General features: G+C 38.7%; 2 long non-coding RNA genes across 4 annotated transcripts in view; one reads left to right on the top strand and one right to left on the bottom strand.

Annotated features, from left to right (window-relative positions):
* LOC103783712 (uncharacterized) overlaps window positions 1–27,300 on the bottom strand; it is a 220,410-nt gene that overhangs the window by 138,695 nt on the left and 54,415 nt on the right. The window contains exons 3-5 of one of the 2 annotated variants that reach the window (XR_609284.6): window positions 11,541–11,685; window positions 10,861–10,940; window positions 8,262–8,301 (exon numbers count right to left, since the gene is read on the bottom strand). This is a non-coding gene — a long non-coding RNA (uncharacterized LOC103783712). The remainder of the gene's footprint in view (window positions 1–8,261; window positions 8,302–10,860; window positions 10,941–11,540; window positions 11,686–27,300) is intronic. The other variant, XR_010109201.1, reaches the window with a different exon arrangement.
* Window positions 17,792–26,461, top strand: LOC106634466 (uncharacterized). 2 transcript variants are annotated; one of them, XR_008624346.2, is made up of 3 exons: window positions 17,792–18,514; window positions 20,428–20,625; window positions 23,480–23,712. It is a non-coding gene; the product is annotated as an uncharacterized LOC106634466 (long non-coding RNA). The 2 variants fall into 2 exon arrangements; XR_008624345.2 differs by lacking the exon at window positions 23,480–23,712 and adding an exon at window positions 25,821–26,461 and having other exon boundaries at window positions 17,835–18,514.

The following is a 27,300-nucleotide window of genomic DNA, read 5'->3' as shown; positions in this document are numbered from 1 at the left end:
CTGACCAAAGGCCCCTCCCCAAAATATTAATTCATTCTCTCTAATGCTTGCATGACAGTCTAAGGTCACTCCTAAAACATGTCAGCTGCTCTTCAAGCTGATGGAGGTATGTGTCATTAGAGACTCTTGTTAAAAGCCCCAAGTACTTCTCACTCTGACCAGGGTGTCAGAGGTAAAAAGTCCATGAGGGTTTTATCTGCTGATCTAGCCAAGCCTTCCACAGCCACACAACCTCCAGATGGCAAGTTGTCTACCTTTAAGTCACTCTTAGAAGATCTTCAAATGCTTATTGCAAAGATGACATACTTTCCTTGCAGCTCATTTTACTACATTAAAAACGTTAAACATAAGTGTCTCTTGAGGTGCTTTTTCTCCCTTCAAAAATTATTTCTCTGAATTAAAATGTGTTTATAGAATTTCAGACAAGAATTAGGCAATCCCTTCTTTTTCACCTGCCAGTGGATGTCTGAGTGCAGACAGTCTTTCTGAGAGCAGGAGGTCCCCAGGGTTACTAGTGTAATTCTTTTTACTCCGGGGTGCTCAAGCACAGAATTGCCGACAATCAATTTGCTTTCACATCCTGGCATTAAACTCACTGTATATAAAAGTATCACAAGTATTTTCAATATAATTCTAAGTAGTGGTGATTTAAAAGGCTTTTTATTGTAATGAAAAAAATTACGAGGCATAGTAAAAGCTGTACAGCCTATTTGACTGAATCCAATCAAACACATGTAAGATTCTCCATAACCTCAAAATGGGTAAAAATGACTTAAAAATTAAGAAGGGCAATTGATAGGAGTCTTTTTTATATATGGCAGATGAAGCAATATACCTAAACAATATTTTGACCTTCTGGTTTCTAAAAATATGGAATGAATCATAATTTAACTTAGTGCTATAGGAAAGCAGGGACCTTTCAAAGATATAGCTCTAGCTATAAAACTATAGGTATTGACAACATCGTCGCGTAAGTATACAGCTATTTTTCGAGGCAAAACCAAAAGACTTCTAACAAAATATATGTTATTAGTTGTCAGGAGTACAGATGATGTCTACTGTTGCTGTTTGATTAGAAGGCAGGAAGCATGACTTAGACATCTACAACCACTGCTATTCAAAACAGGCACCATTAATATCCAGGTACACACAATACCCTTGAACCTGAACATAAGTATAACATAAATCTAAAAATATTACTATAACTGTCATGCAGTACCTGACACATAGTAGGCCCTCAATAAATATTTTTTGAATGAATGAATGAAAGAATAAATAATGAATAAAACAATATCATAGGCAGTCTGCTTTTCTATACAATTTTAAAAGAGTTGTTTTCACTTTTGTCTTTAAGAGAAATGAGTAAAGCAAATTAGAAAATTGAATTACAAACTGTGGCTTTATAGCTGTTTGATATACAGACTACAAAACTATCTCTTCTGACTTGGTTCTCAACCATTGGTTCCAAGTCTTCCAGGTGTTTATGCAAAGGCAGGGCTCTCCTCCCACCACCACCAAATGGCATGGTACTGAATCCCACAAGAGCTAATGGAAATAAGACTGAGTTTGTTATTTTATTAACTTAAGAGGTAAAAGAAATACAGTTGCCAGATAAAATGCAGGAAGCCCAATTAGACTGAACGACAGATAAACCATGAATAATATTTTAGTATAAGTCTGTCCTAAATATTGTATGAGACATATTTATACTAAAAATTACTTATGGTTTATCTGAAAGTCTATGTTAATTTGGTACTATGTATTTTTATTTGCGAAATCTGGCAACCCCAGAAGGAAAGCAAATGTTCTGACTAAACACCAGTTGTTTCCATACATCCAGACTCTGGTAGGATAGGTGAACCTTTGAGTAAGAAGCAATGGCACAATTATCCTGATCCATTATTCAGTGATGGCCAACTTTTCGTACTTCACTAAAATGATATTTTTAAAGACCTTTATCTTGCAGCCATGCTACAAGTTGAATAACGCTTCTAAAGACACTGATAGCATTACATGTAGACGGTGAAAGATTATGAAAAGTGAAGAAAGCAAAGACAGAAAATATGTCAAAAGGCAGAATAAACATTTTTTACATTAACAGTCCCTTTTAAGAGGATATTGGTAGCTTATATGTTTCTATAAACTTATATTCAGATAGATCAAAGATAAAAATGACCTCTCGAAAAGTCTTGAATTTTGATACAATGTCAACTGTGTTATTATACTGTGAAAGAAATTTAGTGTTTATGAAAGGTGACAGATTGATTGATTGATTATTAATATGTATTACGTACCAGTAAGAAGCTAGAGGCTATTCAAACATGCAGGCCAGGTCTCCATGGCCTAGGAAGGAAGCAGCCTATCTTGGAGTGGTGGGTTACAAGGTCTTAAAAGGTCAGGATGACATATGTTGTTGCCGAGCAGTGAGTTGAGATATTTGTTCAAATGAGATCTGACAATCCACAAAAGATAGCTCGATAGAAAATTCTTAAAACTAAGTTTATCATCTAAAAACTAAAATTGGAACTTTTCCTGCTATTTCAACAAAGGGAGGCATTATGTATATATTCATATATATACACATACACACACATATATATGTATAGCTCACAAATATTCTATATATGTGTATATATACACACACATCTACATACATATATATGTATATATATTCTTCTCCCTTCCCTTTGACTGTGTTAATAATCTAGATTTGACTGGGCGCGGTGGCTCACACCTGTAATCCCAGCACTCTGGGAGGCCGAGGTGGGCAGATCATGAGGTCCGGAGATGGAGATCATCCTGGCTAACACGGTGAAACCCCATCTCGACTAAAAATACAAAAAAATTAGCCGGGCGTAGTGGCGGGCGCCTGTAGTCCCAGCTAGTCGGGAGGCCGAGGCAGGAGAATGGCGTGAACCCAGGAGGCGGAGCTTGCAGTGAGGCGAGATTGCGCCACTGCACTCCAGCCTGGGCGACAGAGCAAGACTCCGTCTCTGAAAGGCTGCAGAAATGCTGTTTTCACAGTTTGGAACTCTACTGGGAAAAAAAGGGCCTTATTTTGAGGCCTGGATCAAGCTCTAGTGTTGGTATTGTCAGGAAGCACTTTAACCATGTCTGCTAAGGCCTGAAACTGTGAACACAGGGGAACTCACTCATCTTGGTGGGGCTTTGCTTGATAGTTGGACATCAAGGGGGCCCTTGAAATAGAACTATTATGCTCAGAAAACAGACATATATATATATATTTACACATATATATTTCATAAAGTTTTCGTAATAACACTGTATGATCGGCATTATTTTTTTGTATTACCAATAATAATCTGATAGGATTAAGAGAATTGAAATAGTTGCCCAAGATGACAGAACCAAAACTTGGTGAATCCAAGATTCTAATTCAGGCCTATCTGACTCATGCTGCACTATAATACTTCTAAATCTGGAACATCTCTTTCACATTAAACAACGTATCAGAATCTTGAACTAGTCAAAGGAAAAGCTTTATTCAAAGGGAAGGCAAACAAGATAATTGATTGCTTCTATTTTCAATGAGGGCATTCTCTTAGATTAATTATAAAATGGTGATTCCAAGGCAAATAAAAAGAGTTTCTATCATGAAACTCTTTCAGGTAACTCTTGGGGTATGGCATTTTCCAAAATAAATTATTAGAAACACAAAACCTGAAGTTACATTACCCATTTAACACTAAAATTAAAAGCAGAAAGCTAATTAGGAAAAATAGACTCTGTTACCTTTATTTTCAAGGATTTGAATTCTCTTAAAAGTTACAGCTAAATAAAAAGAAACCATAAAATAGAAACTTTAGATCACAGCACAAAATAAACTTCAAATCAGATAGTAACAGGCTGTAAAAGCATGGCTTCTAGGGTCATATAACCCAGATTAAAATCACAACCCCACCTCTTACTAGTGATGTGATCTTTGCCCCTCTGAGCCACAGTCTCCTCGTCTAGAAAATAAATACGATAATAGAACCTATCTCATAGGGTTGTCATGAAGATTAAATGTAATACTCCATGTAACGTACTGGGCATATAGCCTGGCAAATAGCAAGCAGTCAACAAATATTAGCTCTTATTTTTATCATCATTACAACCTTTCATTTAAAATGGATATGCTGACGTAAAATGAGGGGTTTGCATTTATACCTACATGTTTCAAAGCTAAAGACTCCTGGACACCAAAAACCCCAAATAGTTTTCTCTAAATAGATATTAAAATGTTCCTGGCAATAGCTGCTTTTAAATAACTCATTTTCCGAGGCTGAAGCACAGAGTTCAAAATCCCAGGCTGAGCCCATTTATACTGCCCTGTTGTAAGATGCTGCACACAAAAGTAATTATTTGGCTTGCAGACCCTTTGTCACCCAAAAGCTCCCATAGCCACACAATTAAGTTTAGGCCACTCGGGGTTTAGCATTCTTTTTCTGAAATGGAGTCCACATGCATTACTCTGTGTGTGTGTGTGTGTGTGTGTGTGTGTGTGTGTGTGTGTGTGTGTGTGTGTGTGTGTGTGTGTTTCTGGATGAATGATACAATCTACAGAGGTAGAGGAAACATTACAATGCTTAAGACTGGGTACTTCAACATCCAATTAGAGTTGGGTGAGTTGCGCGGCAGCCCAAAAGGCCAGATGCTAAAGTGACCTGGTGCAGCCCAGCACAGGCCATCACCTATCCCTCCTGCATGGAAAGCAGCCTCTAGGGATTCCACTGAGCCACAAAGCTGAAGACCCAGGCATGCTGCATTTTTTTCCTCCTAAAGAAATTTACATGCTATTTTCTACCCTGTCCCTGAGCTGGGATATTGAGGTTAAAATGTACCTACTGAGTAGGTAATGCATTTGGTATTAAGGATCCATCATATGCGTATGTCTTCTGAGCGTAATGGTTCCTTTGGAGCTATTATAGGTATGCCGTGAATAGATACTAGAAATAATACACAAAGAGTGGCTGAAGGAGATCCCATATTAACTACTGTCAGACTTTAAACATTATTCTAAAATAAGTTTTTAATTCCTAGGGTTTAATACCTCTATACTTTGTAAACTGAGCACTTTTCAAAGAGAGCTCCAAATTCCTACAGAGCTGTCTTTAAGTGAGCTTTGATCTTTGCAGAGCACCTATCTTGTGTTTCTATAATTGCTGTGGTTTAACAAGGCTCCCTAGCATGTGAAGGGGGGCAAATCCTTTTATTAAGGCTATAAACCTAACTGACCATAGTGACGGAATGTGCAGCTTGGTGGTAGCCCTTAGCTCCCCAGGAAAGAAAAAAAAAATTGAAACCAGGGAGTCTTCATGTTAAAACAAAATGAAATATTTATTAAACATGTTTCTGGTGTCCCAGGTGGTAAGAGGCTGCCCTGTGGTCCGCTGAAAGGTTTGATCTTTGTTAAGTATTGTGAATGCTGATTTCAATAATGGGGTGAAAGCTGAGGAAGTTATGGCTGAAATTTTGGCTAAAGATGACAGCTCTAGGTTTCAAGTTGCACAAAGCAGTCTGAGGGATTAAACCAACAAAGCCTGCTCAAAAGTATTGAGTTTCCAAAAGTGTAATCTTCCTATCAGTGATTCACACTCCTAGGATGGGGAGGATTCCTCATTTTTTACTTTGACTTTGCCATATTAATCTTACTTAACAAATACATGTGGTGATTTATATCATGTTTAATTAACTGATTGAGGGCGCCAGTGGTAAAAATGGCATCGCATTAAGCTCTGTCCGTATGGCAAATTCAAATCACATCCTTAGCCTTGCAAGAACAAAATATCCCGAGAGTCACTGATGACAGGATGTAGGAATTGAAATCAGGTCCCTCCTGTTGTTTGAGAATCTAGGGAGGGTGCCTGCCATATGCCCATCACTTCCAGGGGGGGAAATGACAGGATAAAAGAAAGGAAGGCTCTAGTTCTTCCAATATGTTCAAATCTCAGATGAAAATGATTGTGTAGCAGTGCTGTACAGAGGCCAAGATTCACATGAAAGTACATCTCAAACTTTGCAGAGAGCTTAATGAGAGGGTTTTGTGGTGTTTTGATATGTGGGGTTTTCTTTTGTTTTGTTTTCTGAAATGGCTGCTCAGGGTTTTTGAGAACTGAGAGGCAAAAAAGCTGTCGTTTAGAGTTAAATATAATAAGCAGGATTTTTTTAATAAAAGAGGGAATTATTATTTAATAAAATATAAGTGCACTATGATTCCACAGAAATCAAATTAGGTTTGAATACTAAAACCACACATTGAGATACTGGTTTTAAAATTAACATCTTTGGAAATTGGAGTTGTCTAATTTTTCCCCTCAGAAATCTATGGTGATTATTTATGACATCTAAAGAAAAAGTATAAATTGATTACTGATAATAATTTTGAAATTCTAAAATGCATTTTAAATTACATGAGAACATAATAAAAGTATGAAAAGAGGGTTAAAAAATCCATTTCAGTCTTCAATTTGATGATTAACACTTTTGTGCATCCTCTTTTAGTGTTTTGTTTGCATGTGTTAAAATTATTATAATCATGCTACACCTTCATCTTGTATCCTTTTTTAACTTGGTATTTTATCCCATATTTCTCATACTGCTTTATACCAATTTTATTGACTGCATAATATTTCATCAAATGAATGTTGTCATCTTTTCCTAACCAAGCTTCCACTGCTAGATATTAAAATGCCTTCCAATGTTTGCTATTATAAACAATGTTATAAAGAAAATTTTTATATACACGGCTTTTTCCACATTTTGAATTATTTCCCTGGAGAGATTTCCTATACCTGTTCAGGTTGCCATACTGTTTAGGTTTCTTAAAAGATTGTATAGAAGTAAAGACATTTTTCTTCCAAGGAAAAGTAGAAAGTAAAACATTCTATAATGGTGTCATTATACAGGAAAAAAAAAATCTTACTTGAAATTAACATGCAATTTAAGTGATGACTTCAGTCCTATAGTAAGTATTGGCGACATGAGAAAAACATTTAATTTTTACTCTAAATTAATTTGTTCTCTAAATGTTGTTCTCTAAATTTAATTTGTTCTCTAAATGTTGTGTTCTTCTTTAAAATAAGCATATGGTGACAACGAAATAAATTCAGAATTTTCTATTTTGTTTTACTCCTCACTTATTGTTTTGATTTAGAAAAAAAGTCCTTTCAAGTATAATTTAAGTTTTGAAATTTTTAACAGTTTCCTGGAGGATATTACAAGTAGACTATTAAGCCAGCATACAGGTCACTTTTTAAAATGATCACTATTTTGGTTAAATCTGAAGTATGGTCCTCATAATTAATAATCCTAGATGTTTTCATGGCTTCAATTCAGAATATGATGAATTGGGTAAGTTAGGCAATATATTTTAACTAAAACCACTTTGGATTTTGACAAGGAATTCAAACTTTTCAACTGTGCTGTGTTGCTGCATAAGCAGCCTGTAAAAAGAATAATCACCTCAGTTTTTTCAACTTCCTGGAATCATTCAAAACAGAGTAGTTAAGGATTGCTTCATTTGGAAGTAATAAGTTCCAAAACGGTCTGCCGCAGTATAGTTTAATTACTGGTCTCAATTCTCAACCTTCTAGATTTTCTTAACTATCCTTTTTTTGTTTTCAAACAAAAAATGTACAAACTTAAAATTCTATTGGCAGCCTAGTTTATCAAAAAAAGTTAGCTGCTTTATTTAACTTAGTCTATGATTTTATGAAATGCCATCAAATTCAAGTCAAGGGTATATTAGGGATCAAATAATTTTGGAAGCCAAAAGTGCATTTCCCTAGATGGTTTCTTCCAGCCGATGTTATTATTAGTCTGAGATCATGTAACAGCTTTTGTTTTCCAAATCTGTTCCTTTCAGTGAAGTCTATTTCTTTGCATAGTTTAAAAACAAAGGATAAACATACCTTATGGGGTACTGGAAGGAGAAGCAATTCATGTGAATTTGATAAAACATAATGTACTGGACTGACAGTAAAAAGGCTTTGCTTGTTTGACTGTTGACTAGTTTTGTCTTTAAATAATGGTCTTCTTTTGGCATTGAATGTATATTTGGTCACAATAAACATAATTTATGAATATTTTAACACATGCATACTCAGTGGGGTGGATTATCATACTGATATAAATAGAATTAATGAGCAGTCAACCCGCCACATGCCATGACATATGACGGGGCAGCCAGTGCACAGAAATAATCCTCATAATTTCATAATAAAGCTTTTCTCTTAGTTCAACTTTTTAAAACTACTTACAGTCTTATTTCCCCTTTCTGTTGGAGTATGGTTCACCAACCTGTGAAACAAGATTCAGATTTTACTACAAGAATCTATTTCTCTGGCATTCAAAAAAACAATTTTCTTGCTTTCTCTAAAACAAAATAAATATATTTGAACAAACTAACTCTACTAGGCCAAATTTCAGGGAATAGGTTATAGATAGACAAGACATATGTCTACTAGAAAAAAATTGTTATATTCTTTTCTTCTTTTCTTTTTATGACAATAACATGATTATGCTCAATTGCTGCCACCAGATCTTTACAAGAACAAAAACTTTCTAAACAGTTCTACATTCTAAAACAGATCCGATGGGTATATCGCCTGGATAAAATTATTCTGGAAAAAAAAAAATCTTCTTAGCCAGTTATCTGCTCTCCTTGAACACAAAGCAACAATCTGTTAAGCGTGCCTAATAAGATTTTTTTTTAAAGGAAAGAACTCAGTAGTATAGAGCCACCTCTTCAAATGGTAGGTATTGGGGAGAGACATGGGCATGCAAAATCTTCAATTTAGCCATGCTTTATTTAACAAATAATTATTTTTGTGAAGAAACAAATTGAAATTTAAGATTAACCTTCATTTTCCTTATTTTCACAGTTTGATTACAGGCAAAAGTGGGAAAAAATAAAATTAGCATGTGCACTGCATTGTCCAGATGATCTGGCAGGAGGAGAGCCTTGGCAGAGATATACTACGACTTTTTACAAATGCAGATGGCAGTGTTGCAGCCTTTATTCCTCTTATCTTTCATTTTCAAAGGGAACACTCGAAGCTTTTTGCCACCACCCTCCTCTACTCCTATCCTCACATGTAAAAACACTGTATCCCCAAATCAAAGCTCTGTCCTAAAACAGGCAAGCCCCAGGATGCATCAGGGAAGGGACAGACTGTGACACCATGCTCCTGGTCATCTGTGAGAGAAGTGCACTGTGCTATGTGGGCCAGGGCCTGATGAACTTGCCCAGAGTGACTCCCTTGGGGAATCCAGCCCTTTCACCAGCAAAGAAAATGGGCACCACCTAGTGCTTTTTCAACGCAAAGGCTGTTTGTGCTCATGTGGACAAGAGTGGGCATGCGTTGGCTGACCTTTACAAAGGAAAAAAAAAAAAGAGTCAGGTGGCTTTAACCCCTATGCCAACTGAAAGAAGAAGCAAGTGACAATCTTAAGACAAAGGAATTCAGTGCTTCCAAATTATAGATTTCTTTGGGTTTTTTTTAAAATAATTATTGGTCTGTTCATGAGAAATAACATCTTTACTTATCAAGACACTAATTTCCTCTGTATCACCTTTTTGCCTCCTCATGTCCTCTGAGGTTAATTTTTAAGAATTTCTAAGAACTTTCATTTGGTCCAAAGTGACAAAGCAGAACCAGCGCTGGCCCACCCCCACCCCCAAAATCTATTCTAACAAGCAGTCTCTCTGGAGTTCTCCTAACACAACAAATAGCTTTTATGAAAAATGATGTGTAGCACAAAATCTGTTGCAGTGCAATAAGATCAAGTTAACCACTCATGCCTCTAGGAAAAAGCCTAGGAAGTTTTATCTGATTGGCAAAATGGACCCAGATATGAGTTCAAGGATTGAGTACACTTTGATGAAATTTCATAGCAATGAAGTCTGATTATCTGAATGATTGCTTAAGCCTTTTAAAACATAACTCGAGGAAGCACTAGATTTTTCATTGGGAAAACAGATGGTCTTGTAGGGAATCGTAGAACCACCATCTCATGCTGTTTACTTTTTCTGTAATACTTTGCCTAGAATTACTCTCACCACTATTGCTTTTTAAAAATAATAACAATGATTTCTTCATTGCTAAAAGGTAGATCTTTCTGCAATAAAATTAGAAATCTTAGTGGAGGGCAAGGTGAAGGGCAGAAATGGGAAAAATGAGTAACCTGCTATACCTAACTGGATTAACAAGGACCTGTAACATATCCAGGAACTAACTGGCTGGCTCTGAACTCATTAGGGATCTGCTTATCTGTTATGCTGTACAACAGAATCCAGACAAAAAACAGACTGTGAAGAAACGGATTAAAAATGATTGTAACTTCTCTAAGAGTTCAGTATCTGTGCTAAGCAACAAGGACTGAAGAAAACAAAGCCCAAGATTCTGAACTTCGCTCCACTGCCTATCCCCAAGTTCTGCCGTTATAAGATGGCAATAATGCTACTTAGATATAGAACTTTGCAACTGTTTTATGAACTAACCTAAAAAGTCAAACGCACTCTCATCTCTTGGTCATTTTATTGCTGTAATTTATGATATTAAATAAGTGATTTGTTTAAAATAAATTTTAAAATTTATACCAAGGAGGAAAAATAATCTTAAAATGGGTTTGTTCTATGAGGAGCAAGAAAAAAAAAATGTGTAGTGAACTGATTTCTTTGAGATTTCACTGGCACAAAATATATCCCTTTAAGCTTAACACTAAATAGGTGATCTTGTCTTGACAGATTTAAGATGCACATGAATTGATTAGCTGAAGCCATCAGGTGTGGCTGAGCCTGTCTTTTTCCAAATATGTACCTACAGGATAATGGAAGGAGGTAGCTGTTGTCATCACCTTTTTAAGTGAAAGGAGTATTATGTTTTGTATTCAAGTCGAATTCCCCAACTCTTCATATCACCACCATTCTGGTCAGCCTGTTAAGGGAAGAAAAACAACAACAACATTTTCTTTTTTTCTTCCCTGCCCACCCAGCCCCCCTTTTCCACTGCCTGCCTTGCCCTGAATGCTATAGTTCACAGCGAAACCCTCTGGTAATGACAGCCCTGAAGTGATAATGTACTTTCCTGCCTTCCTGTTAACGGTAGCATAATCCCGCCATGTGTGCCAGCCCCGTGGCAGAAGGATGCGTTCATATTTTCTGGAGGTAAAAGGGACTGGTTCAATTTACAGCCTTGACTACCTCAGCAGTTTCACTAAGTTCTGGTACATAAATGGATGTTTTATTAAAGAAGAAAAGGAAGGGGGAAGGGAAGGAGGAGGAAGACGAAGAAGAAGAAAAGAAGAGAAGGAAAGGAGGTGGGAAGGAGAATTCGTCTTTTTCTGCTCAATATTATGTCAGTGAAACCAAATAATGTGTTTCGGTTCCTCCCCCTGAGCATTCCACCCGGGTAAAAAAGGAACTAAGGTAAGTCATATCAAGTAAATGCACTGGACTTGGAGATGTGGGCTCCCTGTGTAATAAGCAATGGGCAGCATGTGATAACACATTTATCCTCTCCCTCCTCTTAGCTCACCTCTGCTGAGAGAAGCTGTGCATGGCGAGTGGCCCCCACACACCTGGCTGGATGACATCTGAGGGCTCGGAGGTCCCTGCTGCTCAGTGTGCCAGGATGGTCCCACCGTCCTCACATTCACATTTTTTATGGATGATGCGTCATTCTGTTAAGGCAACAAAAGTGAAAACAATCAATAGTTCTACCCAAATACCTGTTATTTTAAGAATGGGGCCAGAGTGATTTCTTGGCTATGAGCAGCTCAGGAGACGTTATTTTTCGTTGTTTAAATACAATTGATTTTCCTTGCTTCAGAACCCAGATCACTCACAGAGCTCCTGGTGTGTCGAGCTTGGATGAATTTGTAATATGACACAGTGATACCTGTTTGTTTAAGGACACCTTGTGTGTAATGTCAGTGTTGCATTACTCTGTGGTTCCAAAACTTCAAGTCCACACTGGAGAAGGTGGGGGCAGCCTGTGGACAGAGGCAGGAAAGAAGGGACATTGTTTTGAGTGCCTGTTAGCTTGTAGGCACAGTTCCATGCTCTTTTCTGTAAAACAGGCCAATGATATTGGAAGCCAAGTTTGTCTGGCTATGGAGCCCCTGTTTCTCCACTCTACCAATAATCAAAACTCACAGTGAGAAGTTAAACCAATACACGCACACATTACCAAAACAAGGTTTCACAAACAATATTTACCTTTACACAGGCAATTTACTCTTATTTTACCAGTCCTACTCCATAATAATTCAATTCTTTAAAATTATGGTTGCAACCCCACTAAATTGGCCTCATAATCTACCATTGTAACATGGCCCACTGTTTGATACACACTGGAGTATACCTTGGTACCCTTCAAATTTTTAAATGATGCTATATTGGACTTGGTATCCATGTGATGATCAAGAGTGTATTTGAAGATGTTGCATAGAAAGTCCCATCCTATGATTCAGTTTTTTCATTGAAGAATTAGAAATTATAACATTTATTCCCCAAAATTCTCCAGTTGAATTCACTGGAGGTATTCATTGCTTCTCAGAGAGTCTGTTACTTAAAATAAAGACAATTAAAATTAAGATAGCAAGTATTTTAGCAACAAAAGCCACAAAAAAGAATAATAATTATAATTGCTATTGTTAATAATAATTGTTGAACTCACAACCTGCCGGCCACTGCTCTATGAGCTTTCAATATAACTCATTCAGTTCTCACTATCACTTTATGAAGTAGGTAAATATTACTTTCACTTTACAGCCAGAATTCCTTTATCTTCTTTCTCATAAATTTCTCATTCTAAACTGTTAATATACATCTCAGAAAATGAATGAGATTGTGACTATGACTCAAGAAATACGTATTTCTATGCTTGGTTTAAATAAAATACAAAAGCCTGTATCATCTAATTGGCTTGATAAATCTCACTAGCTTTTTAATAATCATGATATTTAAATTTTTTGTAGAAAACTTTCAGAATACTTAATGAAAAATCAGTATGTATTCACCTTCAAAAAACACAAATTTCCAGGCATAATAGTCAATAATATCTGCAAGTCCAAATGTAATCACAGTGCCAGGGCTGGTTGATTCAGCAGCTTATCACTGTCACTGGGGATTCAGATTCTCTCCATCTTTCCACTCTCCCATCCCTCATCAGCTTTGTCCTATGAGGGCTGCACAGATCCAGGTGTCACATCCAGCATCATAGTGACAAGAACAAAGGTCTCTTTCTCAGGAGTCTACTAAGTGTCCCTTAAATCCTGATTAGCAAATTTCCTTTGCTAAAAATGAGTTATATGCCAATTCCTAAACTAGTCACTGTTAGGGTGTAGAATCACTGTGATTGGATTAGAAAAGCTCTGCCTCCTGGAACTAGGAATGATGTTGTTTGCCCTGAAGCACATGGATCTGTGGTCAGGAAGAGAGGTCTTGCGGGAAATATATATACTGAGTAAGCAGTGTCTGATACAAAGACGAAAAATATTTCTTTTGACAGGAAGATTTGGTAAAATATAAAGTAGTAGAATTATTTCCCATTATTTAATCTGTTTAATGTTTCATAAAAATTAGCAAACGTAATGAGGAAACATATCTGTAAGAATCCACTATGCATTTGCTGTTTGCTCTGAAATTAACAAGACCCAGTGCTTTCATTACTAGAAAGAAGAAAATTAGGTAGGTTAATAAAACAAACATCTGGAAAGTATCAACACTCATAAAAATAAACGGAATCATTCTGTGTATACACTAAAGCCAGGTTGGCATTTGTCAACAACTACAGAGAAAACACTACAGAATTTACTACTTCCAACTTCCTGGGTGGGTTTGTTCTCATTCATTTAACATATTTTCCTAAGTGAAAATTTAGTTTTAGGTTTTGAAATACAATCATATAAGAATATGTAGACTAATAGTGTTTATTAATTTTTAATAATGTCTACAGTTTCCCATATTTGGTTGCATTTTTCCTGCTATCCTATTGCTTCTGAGCCACCTGTTCCCCTCTCAAAAACATGCAAGCTGGGATTTTTTTCTTTTCTTTTAACTAGATATCTTGCCAAAATTTCAGACTCATAGTAAAGAGTTTTTATTTTTCACCAACCTAATTATTAAAAAAGGAGTATTTAGAATAGCTCTAAGAATTCTCATACAGCCTTCATCCTCATTCCCCAAATGTTAACATTTTACTACATTTGCTGTATCTATCTCTTTGTGTGTATATGCACAGACATACATGGAATGTCTATGCCTTATATACACATGTATATCTCTGTGTATATATGTATGTATATATGCACATATTTTTAATAGATTCTGAGTTTTCTAATCATTTGAGAATAAGTTACAGTCATGAAACCCCTTTATTTTTAAATACTTGTGTTTCTTTCTAATAAAGAAGAAATTCCCCAATGAAACAACAAAAGATTACCAAAATCAGAAAACTAACATTGCTATAATACTCTTATCTAATTTATAGACTTTATTCAGATTTCAATACTATTTTTATGGTCAAAAAAATCAAATGTCATGGGTCATGCCCTGAATTCAGCTGTCATTTCTCTTTAGTCTTCTTTATTCTGACACAGTCCTTTACTGTTTTCCTGGCAGAATGCTGTTAATATCAGTCTTCAGTGAAACATATTAAGAGAGGAAACATCATGCCAAAGCCAGTGGATTTGTATGGATGGTGGCTTGAGTGGGATTCGTCCTGCCTTTGCAGCCTTCCTCCTGCAGGGATAATAGGTGTGAGTATGTTTCACTATTCTCTTAGACATCCTGACCTGTACCACAAATGTGAAGGACCAACTGGAGAACTAGGTGATCCAACAGTTTGTTATTAATCATCTCATCTCTTGCCAATGAATAGCAACAAGAACATCCCAAAACATCTGAAATATTTCTAAATATTCTAAACATTTGTAAAAATGGGGGACATTATAGAAAAAAACTTACAAAAACATTTGTTTCAATCACTGCATGCTTAGATGCAATCTTTAAAAGCACTTCAAGTAAATAATTAGAATGGGGATGTTTAGAATTGGTTAAAGGTTCATTATTTCTGAACCAATGTGCAGAATTTGGCTTATGAGTATAAGAATAAAGACATTCGGATCAATTCTCTTATCTTTTTATTAATATTTAAATTAGCCTACAAAAAATCCACATATATAAAAGTCCTCTAAAGCCTGAGAAGCTCATTTGCTTTTACGTAGGACATATTGATGGTTTTAATTTTTTAATCTCTCAGACTGCATCTGTATAGCAATAAGCAGATACTTTAGCAAGGAATAAATTGTTCCAAAAAGGTATGGGCAAGTGTGTCTTACAACTTTTTTTTTTTTCTGAAAGATCTCAGTAAAATATTTTCTGATATGTTTTCAAACCAATGTATTCTATCACATGAAAGAGAAGTTACCTGACAACATGGTTATTTGCAGTTATGTTATAACCAAATTTGTAACTGACTCTCCCTCCTCCAGTCTTATGAAAAAGAAGGAAGAAATTATAGCCTGGAAGAGAATATTCCCAAATGGGGCGAGCTAGGGCATCTAAATCTATAGCTGGAGCTACAAAACACTTCGCTTCATTCAAGAAACGTTTTCTTGAGTTGATTTTTTATGTACCTATCTGAAAAATAAGGTAGTGCTCCTGGAGTAAGATTAATAGCAGCAGACCCTTGCTTAACCTGTTTTCAGTAGTGAAAACAGATTATAAACCCCTTTTTTTCCACTACAGAGTTATAAATACAACAGCAGTGCAGAAATCATTTGTTCATTGAGTTCAACTCAAGATTATACTCAAGTCTGATTGCAAAAGCCCATTCATATGGAAGAAGAGACAAAAGGCTAACAACTCTCTGGGAAGAGCATCAAAGGCTCAATGTTTACAAGAAGAAATTGAGGGGAAGATTGGAGAATAATTTTCTCTGAGGGAATGATGGCAGCTTAGGGGTCTTTTGTAGAGAAAGTTCTTTGCTAGGATTAAAGGTGGATAATTGAAAATTGAGATGGAGAACCTCTTAAAATGGCAATGTATTTGGAATACCCAGGGAGTTCTTGAAATGTGAATTCTAAGGAAATGGGTAGTACTTAAGAAGAAAAGATTAACTCAAACTCACTATTTCAAGTGATAAAACTGCAAGTGAATCACAAAGGGATGGAGTTGCCAATGCCTGCAGAGGAAAACCAAAAGACCAATAACACAGTGACTTGGGTCAGCTTTTAAGTCAAGGCACCAATTCAAGAAAATCCTAATGAGGAAGAAATCAATCTGCTCTGCAGATCATGTTATGGCTATATAATGGCTAAAGAACAATAGTAACTAGAACCTGAATTAATGTTATATTGCTCATTTTATCTAATTTCACAAAGTTGTTACCTTAAATCATACATTTATCAGAACTGTTTTATGTAAAATAATATTTGAGGTTGACTCCTCATAGTAAAATTAAATGCTTCTAAATTTAATGTATGTGAAACAGGATGTGTTATGGGCTGAATGTTTGGGTCTCTCTCAAATTCATATGTTAAAATCCTAACCTCCAAATCAATGCTAGTAAGAGGCAGGGTCCTAGGGAGGTAGTTAGGTCACAAGGTGCAGCACTTATGAATGGGATTAATGCCTCTATAAGAAGAGAAACAAGAGAGATTTTTTCTTTCTCTGCCATGTAAGGATACAATGAGAAGTCAGCCATCTGTAAACCAGGAAGGGGACCCTCACCAAGAACATCACCATGCTGGCACCCTGAACTCAAACTTCCAGCCTCCAGAACTGTGAGAAATAAATGTAACAAATATTTGTTGTTTAATACATCCAATCTATAGTAGTCTGTTACAGTAGCCGAAACTGATTAAGACAAAAAGTTTCATTTGAAAGCAATAACTAACGTATAATTCTGAACTTGACATTCACTATTGCTAAGGTTACATTGGTTTCCCGACTGCTAAAAAAAAATAAAAATCAGATAGCTCATCTGAGAAGACACACAGACGGAAATCAAGCACATGAAAAATATGCTTAGCATCACTGGTCATTAGAAAAATGTAAATTAAAACCACAATGAGTTGCCACTACACAAATATCAGAATGACCAAAATAAACACATTTTTTAAAATTTACATGACAATATTAAGTATTGGAAAAGATACAGACCAACTGCAACTCTCAGATATTGCTGATATGAATGGAAAATGGTACAGACACTTTGGAAATCAGTTTGACAAGTTCTTATAAAATTAAATATATACTGGGCATGGTGGAGTGTGCCCGTAGTCCCAGATCTTGGGAGGCTAAGGCAGGAGGATAGCTGGATCCCAAGAGTTCAAGGCTGCAGTGAGCTATGATCATGCTACTGCACTCTAGCCTAAGTGACAGAGTAAGATGCTGTCTCAAAAAAAAAAAAAAAAGAAAAAAAAAATTAAACATATACTTACCATGCAGCTCAGCAATTCCATTCCTAAGTATTTACCCAAGTGAAATTTAAAAACCACCCAAATATTCCTTAGCTGAGGAACAGATAAACTAACTAGTACATTCATAAAATGGAATACTGTTTAATATATTCATAAAATGGAATACTGTTCAGCAATATAAAAGAATGAACTATTGATACATGCAACCACATGGGATGAATTTCAAATGCATTACATGGAATGAAAAAAGCTAGACTCAAACAGATGCATATGAAAATATTCTATTTAGATGACATTCTGGAAAATGCGAAACTATAGTTTTGGAAAGATCTATGGTTGCCAGGGATTAAGAGTGTAGAAAGGGGCCAAGTTCAGTGGTTCACACCTCTAATCCCAGCACTTTGGGAAGCTGAGGCCAGAGGATCACTTGGGCCCAGGAGTTCAAGACCAGCTTGGGCAACATGGCAAGACGCCCCATCTCTACAAAAAATTAAAAAAAAAAAATAGCATGGTGGCGTGCACCTGTAGTCCCAGCTGTCAGGCCTCTGAGCCCAAGCTAAGCCATCATATCCCCTGTGACCTGCACGCACACATCCAGATGGCCGGTTCCTGCCTTAACTGATGACATTCCACCACAAAAGAAATGAAAATGGCCTGTTCCTGCCTTAACTGATGACATTGTCTTGTGAAATTCCTTCTCCTGGCTCATCCTGGCTCAAAAGCTCCCCCACTGAGTACCTTGTGACCCCCACTCCTGCCTGCCAGAGAACAACTCCCCTTTTTCCTTTACCTACCCAAATCCTATAAAACGGCCCCACCCCTATCTCCCTTTGCTGACTCTTTTTGGACTCAGCCCACCTGCACTCAGGTGATTAAAAGCTTTATTGCTCACACAAAGCCTGTTTGGTGGTCTCTTCACACAGAAGTGCATGAAATTTGGTGCTGTGACTCGGATCGGGGGACCTCCCTTGGGAGATCAATCCCCTGTCCTCCTGCTCTTTGCTCCATGAGAAAGGTCCACCTACGACCTCAGGTCCTCAGACTGACCAGCCCAAGAAACATCTCATCAATTTCAAATCCGGTAAGCAGCCTCTTTTTACTCTCTTCTCCAACCTCCCTCACTATCCCTCAACCTCTTTCTCCTTTCAATCTTGGTGCCACACTTCAATCTCCCCCTTCTCTTAATTTCAATTCCTTTCATTTTCTGGTAGAGACAAAGGAGACACGTTTTGTCCGTGGACCCAAAACTCCGGCGCCGGTCACGGACTGGGAAGGCAGCCTTCCCTTTGTGTTTAACCATTTCAGGGACACCTCTCTGATTATTCACCCAGGTTTCACAGGTGTCAGACCACGCAGAGATGCCTGTCCTTCACCCTTAGCGGCAAGTCCCGCTTTTCTAGAGGAGGGGCAAATACCCCAACCCATTCTCTCCGTATCTCTACCCCTTCTCTGCTTTTCTGGAGGAGGGGCAAGAACCCCTCAACCCCTTCTCCTTCACCCTTAGTGGCAAGTCCAGCTTTCTAGCGGGCAAGAACCCCCAATCCCTTATTTCTGCACCCCCACCTCTTATCTCTGCACCCCAATCCATTTCCATACCTGACCTCTTATCTCTGCACCCCAATCCCTTATTTCCATGCCCCAACCTCTTATCTCTGCACCCCAATCCCTTATTTCCACACCCCGACCTATCTCTGCACCCCAATCCCTTATTTCCACGCCCTGACCTCTTATCTCTGTGCCCCAATCCCTTATTTCTTCACGCTGACATCTTATCTCTGTACCCCAACCCCTTATTTCCACACCTCAACCCCTTTCCCACTTTTCTGGAATTTAAGAACCCCCGAACCCCTTCCTTCTATGTCTCTACTCTCTTTTCTCTAGGCTTGCTTCCTTCACTATAGGCAACCTTCCACCCTCCATTCCTCCTCCTCCTCCCTTAGCCTAAGAACTTCAAACCTCTTCAACTCACACCTGACCTAAAACCTAAATGCCTTATTTTCTTCTACAATGCTGCTTGACCCTATACAAACTCTACAGGAGTTCCAAATAGCCAGAAAACAGCACTTCCATTTTTTCCATCCTACAAGATCTAAATAAATCTTGTCGTAAAATAGGCAAATGGTCTGAGGTGCCTGACGTCCAGGCACTCTTTTACACATCAGTCCCTCCGTAGTCTCTGTTCCCAATGCAATTCCTCCCAAATCTTCCTTCTTTCCCTCCTGCCTGTCCCCTCAGTCCCAACCCCAAGCATCGCTGAGTCTTTCTAATCTTCTTTTTCTACAGACCCATCTGACCTCTCCCCTCCTCGCCAGGCCGAGCTAGGTCCCAATTCTTCCTCAGCCTCTGCTCCTCCACCCTATAATCCTTTTATCACCTCCCCTCCTCACACCTGGTCCTGCTTACAGTTTCGTTCTGTGACTAGCCCTCCCCCACCTGCCCAGCAATTTACTCTTAAAAAGGTGGCTGGAGCCAAAGGCATAGTCAAGGTTAATACTCCTTTTTCTTTATCCCAAATCAGATAGCGTTTAGGCTTTTTCATCAAATATAAAAATCCAGCCCAGTTCATGGCTCATTTGGCAGCAACCCTGAGATGCTTTACAGCCCTAGACCCTAAAAGGTCAAAAGGCCGTCTTATTCTCAATATACATTTTATTACCCAATATGCTCCTGACATTAAATAAAACTCCAAAAATTAAATTCTGGCCCTCAAACCCCACAACAGGACTTAATTAACCTCGCCTTCAAGGTGTACAATAATAGAGGCAGCCAAGTAGCAACATATTTCTGAGTTGCAATTCCTTGCCTCCACTGTGAGACAAACCCCAGCCACATCTCCAGCACACAAGAACTTCCAAACGCCTAAACCGCAGTGGCCAGGCGTTCCTCCAGAACCACCTTCCCCAGGAACTTGCTACAAGTGCCAGAAATCTGGCCACCAGGCCAAGGAATGCCCACAGCCCAGGATTCCTCCTAAGCCGTGTCCCATCTGTGCAGGACCCAACTGGAAATCGGACTGTTCAACTCACCTGGCAGCCACTCCCAGAGCCCCTGGAACTCTGGCCCAAGGCTCTCTGACTGACTCCTTCCCAGATCTTCTCGGCTTAGCGGCTGAAGACCGACGCTGCCGGATCGCCTCGGAAGCCCCGTAGACCATCACGGACGCCGAGCTTTAAGTAACTCTCACAGTGGACGGTAAGTCCGTCCCCTTCTTAATCAATACGGAGGCTACCCACTCCACATTACCTTCTTTTCAAGGGCCTGTTTCCCTTGCCTCCATAACTGTTGTAGGTATTGACAGCCAGGCTTCTAAGCCTCTTAAAACTCCCCAACTCTGGTGCCAACTTAGACAATACTCTTTTAAGCACTCCTTTTAGTTATTCCCACCTGCCCAGTTCCCTTATTAGGCCGAGACACTTTAACTAAATTATCTGCTTCCCTGACTATTCCTGGATTACAGCTACATCTCACTGCCGCCCTTCTTCCCAATCCAAAGCCTCCTTCATGTCCTCCTCTTGTATTCCCCCACCTTAACCCACAAGTATAAGATACCTCTACTCCCTCCTTGGCGACCGATCATGCACCCCTTACCATCTCATTAAAACCTAATCACCCTTATCCCGCTCAATGCCAATATCCCATCCCACAGCATGCTTTGAAAGGATTAAAGCCTGTTATCACTGGCTTGCTACAGCATGGCCTTTTAAAGCCCATAAACTCTCCTTACAATTCCCCCATTTTACCTGTCCTAAAACCAGACAAGCCTTACAAGTTAGTTCAGGATCTATGCCTTATCAATCAAATTGTTTTGCCTATCCACCCCATGGTGCCAAACCCGTATACTCTCCTATCCTCAATACCTCCCTCCACAATCTGTTATTCTGTTCTGGATCTCAAACATGCTTGCTTTACTATTGCTTTGCACCCTTCATCCCACCCTTTCTTCGCTTTCACTTGGACTGACCCTGAAACCCATCAGGCTCAGCAAATTACCTGGGCTGTACTGCCGTAAAGCTTCACAGACAGCCCCCATTACTTCAGTTAAGCCCAAATTTCTTCCTTATCTGTTATCTATCTCAGCATAATTCTCATAAAAACACACGTGCTCTCCCTGCCAATTGTGTCCAATTAATCTCTCAAACCCCAACCCCTTCTACAAAACAACAACTTCTTTCCTTCCTGGGCATAGTTAGATACTTTCACCTTTAGATACCTGGTTTTGCCATCCTAACAAAACCATCATATAAACTCACAAAAAGAAACCTAGCTGACCCCATAGATCCTAAATCCTTTCCCCACTCCTCTTTCCATTCCTTGAAGACAGCTTTAGAGACTGCCCCCACTCTAGCTCTCCCTGACTCATCCCAACCCTTTTCATTAGATACAGCTGAAGTGCAAGGCTGTGCAGTCAGAATTCTTACACAAGGACCAGGATCGCGTCCTGTAGCCTTTTTGTCCAAACAACTTGACCTTCTTGTTTTAAGCTGGCCATTATGTCTCCGTGCAGTGGCGGCTGCTGCTCTAATACTTTTAGAGGCCCTTAAAATCACAAACTATGCTCAACTCACTCTCTGCAGCTCTCATAATTTCCAAAATCTATTTTTTTCCTCACACCTGATGCATATACTTTCTGCTCCCCGGCTCCTTCAGCTGTACTCACTCTTTGTTGAGTCTCCCACAATTACCATTGTTCCTGGCCTGGACTTCAATCCGGCCTCCCACATTATTCCTGATACCACACCTGACCCTCATGACTGCATCTCTCTGATCCACCTGACGTTCACCCCATTTCCCCACATTTCCTTCTTCCCTGTTTCTCACCCTGATCACACTTAGTTTATTGATGGCAGTTCCACCAGGCCTAATCACCATACACCAGCAAAAGCAGGCTATGCTATAGTACGAGCCACTAGCCTGCCTCTTAAAACCTCTCATTTCCTTTCCATCATAGAAATCTATCCTCAAGGAAATAACTTCTCAATGTTCCATCTGCTATTCTACTACTCCTCAGGGATTATTCAGGCCCCCTCCCTTCCCTACACATCAAGCTCAGGGATTTGCCCCCGCCCAGGACTGGCAAATTAGCTTACTCAACATGTCCCGAGTCAGATAACTGAAATACCTCTTAGTCTAAACAGACACTTTCACTAGATAAGTAGAGGCCTTTCCTTCAGGGTCTGAGAAGGCCACCGCAGTCATTTCTTCCCTTCTGTCAGATGTAATTCCTCAGTTTAGCCTTCCCACCTCTATACAGTCTGATAACAGACCAGCCTTTATTAGTCAAATCAGCCAAGCAGTTTTTCAGGCTCTTAGTATTCATTGAAACCTTTATATCCCTTACAGTCCTCAGTCTTCAAGAAAAGTAGAACAGACTAAAGGTCTTTTAAAAACACACCTCACCAAGCTCAGCCACCAACTTAAAAAGAATAGACAATACTTTTACCACTTTCCCTTTCAGAAGTCAGACCTGTCCTCAGAATGCTACAAAGTACAGCTCATTTAAGCTCCTGTATAGATGCTCCTTTTTATTAGGCCCCAGTCTCATTCCAGACACCAGACCAACTTGGACTGTGCCACAAAAAACTTGTCATCCCTACTGTCTTCTGTCTAGTCTTACTCCTATTCACCATTCTCAACTACTCATACATGCCCTGCTCTTGTTTACATTGCCAGTATACACTGTTTCTCCAAGCTATCACAGCTGATATCTCCTGGTGCTATCCCCAAACCGTCACTCTTAACTCTTAAAGTAAATAAATAATCTTTGCTGGCAAGGCTATGCTGAACCTCCTTAGGCATTCTCTAATTAGATGTCCTAAGTCCTCCCAGTTCTTAGTCCTTTTATTATTATTATTATTATTATACTTTAAGTTTTAGGGTACATGTGCACCTGTTTTTCTCCTTCTCTTATTGTTTAGTTTTTCAATTCATACAAAACTGTATCCAGGCCATCACCAATAATTCTAAATGACAAATGTTTCTTCTAACAACTCCACAATATCACCCCTTACCACAAAATCTTCCTTCAGCTTAATCTCTCCCACTCTAGGTTCCCACGCCGCCCCTAGTCCCGCTTGAGGCAGCCCGGAGAAACATCGCCCATTATCTCTCCATACCATCCCCAAAAATTTTCGCCATCCCAACACTTTACCACTGTTTTGTTTTATTTTATAAATAAATTAATTATTAATATAAGAATATATATTTATTTTATAAATAAATTAATTATTAATATAAGAAGACAGGAATGTCAGGCCTCTGAGCCCAAGCTAAGCCATCATATCCCCTGTGACCTGCACATACACATGCAGATGGCCGGTTCCTGCCTTAACTGATGACATTCCACCACAAAAGAAGTGAAAATGGCCTGTTCCTGCCTTAACTGTGATATTGTCTTGTGAAATTCCTTCTCCTGGCTCATCCTGGCTCAAAAGCTCCCCCACTGAGTACCTTGTGACCCCCACTCCTGCCTGCCAGAGAACAACCCCCCTTTTTCCTTTACCTACCCAAATCCTATAAAATGGCCCCACCCCTATCTCCCTTGGCTGACTCTCTTTTCAGACTCAGCCCACCTGCACCCAGGTGATTAAAAGCTTTATTGCTCACACAAAGCCTGTTTGGTGGTCTCTTCACATGGACGTGCATGAAACCAGCTACTTGGGAGGTGGAGGCAGGAGGATCGCTTGTGTCTAGGAGGTCAAAGCTGCACTGAGTTATGACGGCATCACTGCACTCCAGCCTAGGTGACTCAGTGAAACCCAGTTCAAAAAATTATTTTTTTAAAAAAAGAGTGTAGAAAGAGTTCGACAACAAAGGAGTAGCACAAGGATATTTGGGTATGCAGGGGGTGAGACAGTGATGGAACTGTTCTATTTCTTGATTGTGATGATGGTTATATTAGTTTGTACATTTGTTAAGACTCATAGAACTATATACCAAAAAGAGTGATTTTTGCTGTATGTAAATTTTAAAACAAATTAAGAAAATGTATTGAAAATAAAATCATAGACCGCAATACCATTGTATTAGTTTCCTATGGCTGCTGTGACAAGTAACCACAAACTTGGTGATTTTAAACAACATGAATGTACTTTTCCGTAGTTCTAGAGGCCAGAAGTCCAAGATGAGTCTTACAGAGCTAAAATCAAGGTGTAGACAGGCCCAGGCTCCTCCTGGAGGTTGCCTCCTCCAACTACTGGTGGCCATTGGCATTTCTTGGCTTGTGGCTGCATCACTCCACAGAAAATCTCTGTTTCCATGGTCATATTAATTTCTCTTATTTTTTCTGTGTGAATTGTGCCTTTGCCCCCTCTCTTATAATGATACTTAGGATTGCATTAGAGATCAGGTGAATACTCCAAGATAATCTCCTATCTCAAGAATCTTTAATGACTCTAGACAGCCTTTGCCATATAAGGTAATATTCACTGATTCCAGGGATTAGAATGTGGCCATTCGGGGTATGAGGCCATCATTCAGCCTCCCACAACCGTAGTAAATAGGAGAGGTCTACACAGGGAACTTTTCATATACTGATAATTTTCAAATTCTTAAGTGATAAAAACATAGGTGTTCAGCATTTAAGTGGCAGAAAACAAGAAGAAATGGGAGTATTTCTACTGAGTGAGTAGTTTGGAGAAGTTAGAAAATATATGGTAAATTCAAGCTATGATGAATTATCCTAGTTCAATTGTGTTACTATAAAGGAATACCTGAGGCTGAGTAATTTATGAAGAAAAGAGGTTTATTTGGTTCACAGTTCTGCAGGCTGTACAAGAAGAACGGTGCCAGCATCTGCTTGTCACTAAGGCCTCAGGCTGCTTGCACTCATGGTAGAAGGTGAAGAGGAGCCTGCATGTACAGAGATTACACAGTGGGAAAGGAAGCAAGAGAGAGTGAAGGGAGGTGCTAGGCTTTTCTTAACAACCAGCTCCTACAGAAACTAAGAGTGAGAATTCACTCATCTCCAGCTCCCATCAGAGGGCATTAATCTATTCATGAGGGATCTGCCACCATGTTCCAAACACTTCCCATTAAGCCCGACCTCCAATATTGAAGATCAAATTGAAACATGAGATTTGGAGGGTTCGAACTTCTAAACTATGGCATGAATACACTCAAGTGACTTGAATATGGGATGTGGTGGAGTATATCATGAAAGAGGTTTAAAAGACAGGTTACAGCCAAATAATAGAGCACCTCAAATCTCTTGGTAATAATTTTGGCATCATTCTGGAGGTCTTACAGAGTGATTAAATGTTTTTGAGTCAGTGGGAATCAAACCAATGTGTTAATTCATCATATAAATACATACAAATTATAATAGCACGTATTATGTGGCAAGAATGGCTTAAGCACTTTAAATATTTTAAATCATTTTATTCTTGTAGCATCCTTAAGAGTAAGCACTATTATTATCATCATTTTACAAATGAGGAAACTGAAGCACAGAAATGTCAAGTGGCTTTCCCAAGGTCATACAGCAAGTAAGTCACAGAATCAGGATTTGGATCTAGGAAGAGAGCCTTCAGAGTCCTTGTTTTAATTATTTGCTCTACCAAGAAGAAAAAGAAGAGAGAAAAAAAAGAAAATGAAGAATACAGACAGGCAGGTTAATGAGAGAAAAAGATAAATAATGAAGAACAAAAAGCAAGGAGCAATATTCTGAAGAGTTACAGACATGATGGAATAAACAGCAAGTTGTCAAAAGGAGCTGCAAATGCCCATGTACGCCCTTTCAGTAGCGCTAGACTATCTGCATGAGACAGAGAGTAAATCCTGATGCCATCACTCAAACTAGACCTACAAGTGCCTCGAGTTCTTACAGATCCCCATCTTTCTGGGCAAAATATCCATCCTTCAAATCATTCCACAGGTTAAAGAACAAATGTCAGGTTACACTCTTGAATAGTACAGTCCTATTTTCTCCCATAAATGCCTGCATAGGACGTCTTCTTCATATGGACCCTAAAATATTTCTACAAGTAGTAGACGTTTTTTAGAACTGCAATAAAGTAATGTAATAAATGCATTGTTTGAATTTTTTCCTGTTTTATATATGATACCTGAGATTAGAATTGTGTCCCTTTTATATAAAATTGGGCAGTTTTATTTTGTGCCATTTCAAAGGTATTGTTCTATATCACTGTATTTTCAGATGTTTATTTTTTATTATTTCAGAGTCAAAACATGAAGAAGTAAGATGTATGTTTCTGTATGCCTTTAAAAATGCAAACCTGCAACATTAATGGGAACTTTCCCCAGAACACTTCATTTCAGTTCCAACTGGCTGCTAATTACTTACTCACAGTGGAAGTGTCACACTGCTTTCCTTTCAGCACTTCGTTGGCCAAGTGTCTCTGGCAATAATCTCTCAACACATAAGCACCATTCCCTTTCATCACATTATTTAATCAATAAAGTAATGTCCTTGCACTGGCCAGGCTCAGAGCCATCTTGTCACAAGTGCTAAATAAATGAAACAAACACCAGTCCTGCTTCTACAACCTCTCCATTAATAAACATGAACGGAGATGCTTTTAATACAAAATCCATTCTCTCAAACATTTAAAACTGCACACACATGCACGTTTGCAAGACTAGAAGAGGAATCATTTAATAGACCAAGCAGCACTGGGCCAAGTCCCACTCACAAGTGGTGAGATTACGTTATTTCCAAATGGGACAAGTGCCCCTTCCATGCTCTCCCAGGGCTGCTTGTTCCCAAGGGGTGATGTTTCCTCATCCATGTTCTGTCTGTAAGAGGCAAGCACATCATGGCAGCTCCCTCTGCTGCTCAGTTTACAAAAGAATGATAGGATACCCCATTTTTCCTTCTCTTTTTGCCAGGGTCCCTGCACTATGGTAGTA

Source organism: Pan paniscus, chromosome 12 (assembly GCF_029289425.2).
Source record: "Pan paniscus chromosome 12, NHGRI_mPanPan1-v2.0_pri, whole genome shotgun sequence".
In the NCBI taxonomy this organism is placed as follows: Eukaryota; Metazoa; Chordata; class Mammalia; order Primates; family Hominidae; genus Pan; species Pan paniscus.
This window is presented reverse-complemented; position numbering and strand designations above follow the sequence as displayed.